General features: G+C 39.1%; 1 pseudogene; it reads right to left on the bottom strand.

The window, feature by feature from the left end:
- Positions 1-662: 662 nt before the first annotated feature.
- Positions 663-1,978, bottom strand: LOC122751746 (annotated as a pseudogene).
- Positions 1,979-8,865: the final 6,887 nt, after the last annotated feature.

The following is an 8,865-nucleotide window of genomic DNA, read 5'->3' as shown; positions in this document are numbered from 1 at the left end:
CTTCCTCTCTCCCTCCCCACCCTCCAAGAACTCAAGCAATTCAATATGTTATACATGTGAAGTCATGCAAAACATCTCCACATTAGTAATGTTGTGAAAGAAAACAGACAAAATAACTTTAGAAAGGGGAACTAACAAAAAATGTACTTCAATCTCTATTCAGATATCAACACATCTTTCTCTATAGATGGTTTGCTTTTTTCCTAAGTGCTTCTGATAGCATCCTGCTCATCATTTCTTTCAGTTACTATTGCTGACTATATTATCTCTATCCTATTCCCTTCCCTTGACATTTACTCTATTTTCTATCTTCTTTCACCATATCTCTCCTCAAAAGTGTTTTGCTTCTCACTGCCCCCTCCCCAATATGCCCTGCCTTCCTTTCCATCTCCCACCTTATCCCCTTCCCCTCCCACTTTCCCTCAGAGCAAGACATATTACTATACCCACTTGAGTCGTGTGTATGTTATACCCTTTCTGATCCAATTCTGATGAGATTAAGGCTCACTTACTCCCCCTCTCCTTCTCCATCTTACCCTCCACTCCATAAGCTTTTTCTGGCTTCTTTTATGTGATATACTTTTTTTGTGTGTGATCAGTTTCGTTTAATGTCTGCCACTCCCTGCAGAGGAGGAAGCAGGCGGGTGGCAGCAGCGGGTTGGTCACTTGAAGACCTTGCCCTGATTGAAGGGTTTGCACACTTGCTGAAAGGCCCCCTCCCAGGAGAAGTACGCTTTGACCATCATCTGGGCCTCCTCACTTCCAGGATCCAGCTTGTGCCACCTGTAGGATTCATAGTCCACCTGTTAATCTGGGTTTAGTGGGAAGGTAAGCTCCTGGCCCTGGAAAACTCAGACTCCCAAAATGGCACTGTTGTTGTTGGTGCAGAAGAGGATGACTCTGGTGAAGATGTTCTTCTTCAGCTTGTCCAGGTGCTAGAACATGCCAGTGATGAGGTTTCAGCTCATGAAAGTCTGGCTGAGTTCCTGGAGGAAGCAATACTTGGCATACCACAGGGACCAGCCGTTTTGGTTGAAATGCTCCCAGAAGTACGGCAGGGCCACCATCAGCATGTCTTCATTGGAGTATTTTTGCTTAAACTCATCCAACACAAAGGTACTTGGGCAGCTGGGGGTCCACGGCCAGAGCCTGCTCACACTCATCCATCTCCTCTTCGGGGCAGGGTGTGTGTGTGTGTGGGGGGGGAGGCTGTGGCTGCCTTCTTGTCTTTCTTCCACTCTGCCTGGGCCTTCTGCTTGTCTTTTCACTGTCCCTTCTCTTTTCTTGGGACCTCCTTCTTGGGCTGACTCTCGGCAAACTTTTTAGCATCAAACTGTGCCATCTTCTCACAGAGCTTCACCTTTCCCAAGATCACCAGGAACTGAGGCTGGTGAATGCAGGTGAGGAACCACCTGTTGGTGTTAGGAAAGGCTTGCAAGAAAGATGGCACTAGGACCTGCTTATAGAGCCAAAAGAGGGTACACACAATGGTGATGTCAGCCAGAGTCACACACTCCCCCACCAGGAAAATCTGAGTCTTCAGGTGGGCATCCAGGAGTCCAAGAACTCGCTTCTCCTCCTCTTTGATGTTCTCTGTGGCCTGTTTGTTGTGGTGCATGATGCCCAGTGTGGGGAACACCCAGATACTATCTGAAAGAACAGTGTCACTGTCAGCAAAGCTCACCCACTGAATGACCTGGGCAGCTGCCTCTGGAGTTGAGCCCGGAAGCTCATCATTGCTCATGTAGTGTGAGATGGTGTTGCTCTCAAATACACAGAACCCATCATCCCCCTCGAATGCTGGGACCTTGCCAACAGGATATTTGTGAAGAAATTCAGGGGTTCAGTTGGTCTAGCCAAAATGGAATTGGAGAGGTGCAGACAACACACAGATCTGGACTCCACTGTACTGTGCAGTGATGAGGGCCTTGAAGGCCCTCCAGTTTTCAGGGTATGTGTATAGGATCCCAGTTGCCATGGTGATTCCACAGAGAAAGAGGTAATAATACTTTTTTTAATGTGAGCTACTTTACCCCATTCCACCTCACCCTTTCCCTTTCTTCCAGTTCATTCCTTTCACTCATTAATTGTATTTTAAAGATGTCTTCATGGGGCAGCTAGGTGACACAGTAGAAAAAGCACCAGCCCTGGACCCAGGAGGTCCCAAGCCTAAATCCAGCCCCAAACATAAGCTGCCCCACCATGAATGCCCCCCAAAAAAGGATACACAAAAATTAAATGCTTTAAAGATATAATCCCTTCATATTCAATTCACACCTGTGCTCTTTGTCTAAGTATATTCCTTTCAGCTTCCGTAATACCGAGAAAGTTCTTATGAATTAGCAGTATCATCTTCTCATGTAGGAATATAAACAGTTTAACCTTTTAACATCCCTCATGATTTCTTTTTCCTGTTTACCTTATTATGGGACTCTAGGGTCTTGTATTTGAAAATGGTATTTTCTATTCAGTTTGGGTCTTTTCATCATGAATGCCTGGAAGTCCTCTTTTTCATTGAAGTCCCATTTTCCCCCTGAAAGATTATATTCAGTTTTGTGAGATAGGTGATTCTTGGTTGTAATCCCAGTTCCTTTGACCTCCTGAATATCATATCCCATGCTCTCAGATCCTTTAATGTAGAAACTGCTAGATCTTGTGTTATCCTGACTGTGGCTCCACAGTACTTGAATTGGCTGGAAAATTATCTCACTCTGTCCTTTTGTGGGTTATGCTGCTCCATGAATTGTGTTATGGCATTATTTGGAGATATGTTGTTGGATCATGGGGAGCTCTGAGAAGTTACTGCCTTTCCTCTGCCATCTTGGCTCTACCTGCTGCCTTCATTCTTACATATGTCCTGCTAAACAGAGGTGGAGAAAATCTCCCAAACCTTCTGACTGAGTCCACTACAAATTTGCATAATATAAGCAAGTTGCCAATGATGTCTTATTTGCAGAAGCAAATGGACTTTTTTCAGTATACTTTCTTCTTGTGCTCTTCAAAGCTTTTGACAATGTTGCCCATTCTCCTTTCCTTGATATTCTCTTCTCTCTAGGTTTTTGGGATGCCATTCCCTCCTGGTTTTTCTTCTGCCTATCCAACAACACTGTCTTGGTGTCTTTTGCTGTATCATCATATGGATCATGCCCTCTGATTATATTGTCCAATGGGGCTCTGTCCTGGACCCTCTTTTCTCCCTCTAAATTTCTTCACTTGTTAAAGAAGTGTAGCTGATCTCCTCAGCTACCATGGATTTATTTATTATCACTCTTCTGATAATAATCAAATCTACCTAGCCTACTTCAATTGTTTCTCATTATCATTTCCTATATAAGACCATAATGTTAGGGATGGAATATGGTAGCTTTTTCATATTGAAATGAATTGGTTATGAAATATTTACAGATATACTCAATATTTTGGCCATTTGTCTTCTGTCTAGCTTAATCCTTAAATCCTCACAGTATGCTTTTGTTTAGATTGATTCGTCATAATTAAATATGGGCAGTATCACCTAATAAAATTGCAAAAAGCAGTGGAGGACAAAATGAGTTTACAGAAAGCTCACATCGTGTATAATTAAATTTGATCATTCCAAAAACTTTAGGGATAAAACAGGAAGGAGAACACTGAGTAGACACAAGTGGGAAAGATCTGTGTTGATTTTTATAATGAATTATTTTTTCTTCTTCAACCATTGTGGAGTCAACACAGTTGTATTCTGCCATTACCAGAAAATGGAAATGAAAATAAAGATAAAAAGAGGGGATGACTAGACAAATATACATAAGAGCTCTTTGTTGGAGGCAATACAATTTTGTCAGAGTAGCTGGGTCAATGGTCAAGTTATATTAAAGTAGGGAAGACACTTACATCACATGCTAAGTTATATATTTACTTTGCAATTTTTACAAAATAATTTTAATAGTAAACTATGTATTTATTAAATGGATCCTTGATGAAAATATGAAAAAGGAAAAGACAGGATTCACAAATAATATGCTACAGAAGCCCACATCTTTAAGGTTACATATTGACTCCAAGGTATAGAACTATACCTTCAAATCATTTTCTTGAAACTGCAGGTGAAATACTCTATTATGTTAAATATTGATTATTACTTTTTAAAAAAATTGCCTGAGTTAAAAAAACACAACACCTTAGAAGCACTTTTCCAATAAGATATACCTGATACATGTTAAACAATCATATGTGATTTTTGAAACATGCAACATAGATAGCTTTGTTCAATCCTCTGTTTCATACTATGACTCAAGGAATACATATGCTTCCCCAGGTGTTGGTTGGTTGGTTGTTGTCGTTTATTCTCAAAGAGTACCAAAATGACATTGCTATGTTCAAGTCACGTTACAGGGTGTCTAACTGTGGCCAATCAGACCAATATGAGTTTGGAATGCTGTACCACAGGTATAGAACAAATATTCATATGAACATTTGGGGGTGGAATCCCTTAATTTTCAGGTTCACATTTCTTTAGAACTACTGTAATTCTGCTTTGGTCATAGAGGACAATACCTTCTTTAATGTGAACATACCATTCTGGACTGTGTTTTGCCAGCATCTCCCAAGTGTCACAATTAATCCAAAAATTCTTCAGAGAGACCCTGAGTCCTTGTACCACTTCTTATGACCACCATGTGAGAACCTTCTTTTTGTGAGTTTTCCATAAAATAATCTTTTAGGCAAGATAATGTTTGTCATTTGCACAATGTGACCGGACCATTGTAGCTTTGCTCTCTGCACTAGAGTTTGAATGCTTGACAGTTTAGCACAAAAAAAGATCTCACTGTCCAGTACCTTATCCTGCCAGGTAATCTTCAGAATCTTTCTAATACAATTCAAATGAAATTATTCAGTTTCCTAGCACGGCACTGGTATAGTGTCCAGATTTCATAAACAATAAGTTTTGCACAACTGCTCTGTAGACCTTCATTTTGTTAGGCAGTCTAATACCTCTCCTCTCCCATGCTTTCCTTCAGAGCCTCCCCAAAACTGAGCTAGCTCTGCTTATGGGTGCACCAACCTCATTATCAATGTGTGTATCCCTGGAAAGTATACTGTCAAAGTAAGTGAACTTATCCAAAGTATTCAATATTTCTTCATTGGATGTAATGAATGGTTTCATATATGGATGACGTGTTGCAGGCTGGTAGAGCATCTGTGTGTTCTTGGTGTTAATTGTTAGGCAAAGATTAGTCATACTTTGTTGTATCTCAGCTTTAGAGGCTCCATTGAATGCACAATCAACTGAGAACCAAAAAAAATCATGCACCAACTCTCCCTTTACTTTAGTCTTTGCTTGTAGCCAAGTATGATTTATTTAATACCAAAAGCAAGCATTATTTATAATGAACATAAAGTATAAGCCTCCCCGATAAGATCAGAGGTGAAGCAAAGATGTCCAGTATAACCATTATTATTCAATATTGTACTAGAAATGGTAACTAGAGCAATAATTAAAAAAAGAAATTGAGGGAAAAGAATAGGCAATGAGGAAACCAAACTCGTTCTTTGAGAAAAAATAATAATAATATACTTAGAGAACCCCAGAGAATCAACTAAAAACCTGGTTAAAACAATCAACTTTAGTAGTTGCAGGATATAAAACAAATCCCCATAAATCACAAGCATTTCTATACATTAACAACAAAACCCAGCAGGAAAAGATAGAGAAATTCCATTTGCAATAACTGCAAATGGTTTGTCATGCCAGGGTGGGAGTGGGGATAAGCTCCCACTCTCTATAAAATGCTCGAGTAGCATGTGTCTCAAATAGCCCCTGACAACTGAAGGCCAACTCCTGGCCTTCTTGTGGTGGAACTGTTTCCACTAACAGGAGAAGGGGCGAAGGCGAGTCACTGGCACCTTAAAACTAGTCACTTCGTGCAGGTGGGGCTCGTTAGCCTTGGCAGGCAACTCGCCTACAGGAAGGAAACCCTGATTTTAAAACTCCACTGCCTTGCGGCTATACCCATATATGGGAAAGCCTTCCAGAGTTAAATCCGAGGAAAAATCAGGAGTTGGAGTCCCTTAGGCAGTTGGATATTGGACATCACATCTGTCTGGCAACTCCTGCGGTAGCATTGGTGCCAAACTGTATTGGCTCTGCCTCTCCTTTGGATCTACCAATGTCGCTGAGAGGGAAAACCTGCTGCATGGGCAACAGCTTGTTTTCCATATTGATCTGCCCAGGCCAGCGCCCTGGAGAAGACACTCCAGCTACTCCTCATGGGGTAGATACAATATGGGATGCGGCAGTTACCGGTTATGTCACTCAGGAGCTGTGGCTCCTGTATCAGACTGCACAGCCACAGTGTGGCCTGTGGCTCTTCAAGGTCGTCTGCAACTGGTGGAGGCCTACTACCAACTACTACCTGCCAAGACAAACCCAGGAACTATATGAGCACAATTACATAACTTTTTTGTACAAATAAAGAAAGATTGAAAAAATTGGAGAAATATTATTTGCTCATGGATAGGTCAAGCCAATATAGTGAAAATGGCAACTCTACATACATTAATTTATTTTACATTCCATATCAATGAAAGTATGAAAAAATATTTTGTAGAGCTAAAAAATACCAACATTAATCTAGAAGAACAAGTAGTCAACAAGTAGTCGATATCAAGGAAATAATGAAAAAAAAAATAAGTGAAAGAAGGTTGCCAAGCAGTACCAGATTTCAAAGTACTTTACAAAGCAATAATCATTAAAAATAATTTGATACTGATGAAGAAGTAGAATGGATCTGTGGAGGAGATCATGCACACCATATACAGAAGTAAATGGCCATAGTAATCCAGAGGTTGATCAACCCAAAGATACAAGCTTTTGGAGCAATAACTCAGTATTTGGCAAAACCTGCTTAGGAAAACTAAGTAGAATAGTGGATAGGGTGTCAGTCCTAGAGTCAGGAAGATCTGAATTCAAACTTGTTCTAGACATTTGCTAGTTCCATAACCCTGGGCAAGTCACTTGACTTTTTGCCTCAGTTTCTTCATGTATAAAATGAGTTGAATATGGACATTAGAAATCACTCTGGGGGCAGCTAGGTGGTGCAGTGGATAGAGCACTGGCCCTGGAGTCAGGAGTACCTGGGTTCAAATCCAGCCTCACACACTTAACACTTACTAGCTGTGTGACCCTGGGCAAGTCACTTAACCCCAATTGCCTCACTTAAAAAAAACAAAAAACAAAAAAACAGAAATCACTTCAGTTTTTTTTTTTTATAAGAAAACCCCAAATAGAGTCACAAAGAGTCAGGCATGACTGAAATGACTGAACAACAACAACAACAAAAGCTCAGAAAACTGGAAAACAGTCCAGTAGAAACTAGGCATAGACCATAATTACTCATAGCATGCCAAGATACAATCAAAATGAGTATGTGACTTAGACATGATAAAAGCATGGAAGCATGAAAAGAATTACCTTTCAGATCTATGGATAAGGAAGAGTATATGACCAAAAAAGAGATAGAAGCTCATGAGAGGCAAAATAGGTCATTTTAATTTAATTATATTAAAAATATTTTGTACAAACAAAACCAGTGCAGCCAAAATTAGAAACAAATCAGGAAACTGCAGGGGGGGCGGAGAGAATTTTCACCACAGGTTTCTATGAAAAAGGTCTAATTTCTCAGGTATATAGGAAACTGAGGCAAATTTATATAAAAAATAAGAACCATTCCCCAATTAATAAATCATTAAATAAATATGGTTTTCAGAAGAAATCAAAGTTAATAATAGTTACATGAAAAAAATACTCTAAATCACTAATAATTAGAGAAATGCTCATTAAAACCACCTCTCACCAATCAGATTGGCTAATATATCAGAACAGCTAAAGGACAAATGGTATAACGGATGTGGAAAAATAAGTATACTAATGCACTGTTGGTGCAATTATGAATTGGTCCAACTATTTTGGAGAACAATTTGGAACTATGTCCAAAGGGCTATAAAATTGTGTATACTTTTTGACCCAGCAACACGGCTACTAGGTCTGTATCCCAAAGGAATAAGTAAAACGTCAAGTAGCCATGTGTATAAAATTATTTACCACAGTTCTTTTTTGTGGTGGAAAATAATTGGAACTGAAGGGTATTGATTTATTGGGGAATGGCTGAACAAGTTGTGGCATATGATTGTGTTGGAATACTATTGTGCTGTAAGAAATGATGAAGGGGATACCTTCAAAAACTCAGGGAAGACTTCTATGAACTGGTTCTAAGTAAAGTGAACAGAACTGGGAGAACACTTTACACAATAACAACAATATTCTAACAGTCAAATGTGAAATACTAAATTGTTCTGAGCAATACAATGATCAAAGTCAATTCCATCATACTCTTGATGAAAAAATGCTATCCACTTCCAGAAAAGAAAGCTGATGAACTCCAGATGTAGATTGAAGCATTTTATTTTTGAAGCATTTATATATCCATACATGCATATATAATACATATATATATATATACACACACACATCCACATATATAATATATTAGCACAGGATATGTAGTATATAATATATCATATTTTTGAAACATTTATCTTTATTTTCAAAGCATTTTTAATTGAAGCATTTATTTTAATTTTTCTTGCTTTGTTGGCAATATGGCTAATGCAGACATATATTTTGCATGACTTCACATGTATAAAGGTTATCATTACTTTCCTTCTCATTGGTTGAGGGAAGCCTGGAGGGAAGGAAGGGATTTGGGATTCAAAATAAATATTAAAAAAAGAAAATTAAATATCACAATTAAAAAATGAAATATAACCTGCAACTGTCCAGACCTGAACTGGATAATGTTAGTATAGACTGTTAAAGTTAGGAAA

This window comes from Dromiciops gliroides, chromosome 3 (assembly GCF_019393635.1).
Source record: "Dromiciops gliroides isolate mDroGli1 chromosome 3, mDroGli1.pri, whole genome shotgun sequence".
NCBI classification, from domain to species: Eukaryota; Metazoa; Chordata; class Mammalia; order Microbiotheria; family Microbiotheriidae; genus Dromiciops; species Dromiciops gliroides.
The sequence above is the reverse complement of the archived record's forward strand: the minus strand, read 5'-3'. Positions and strand labels throughout refer to the sequence as shown.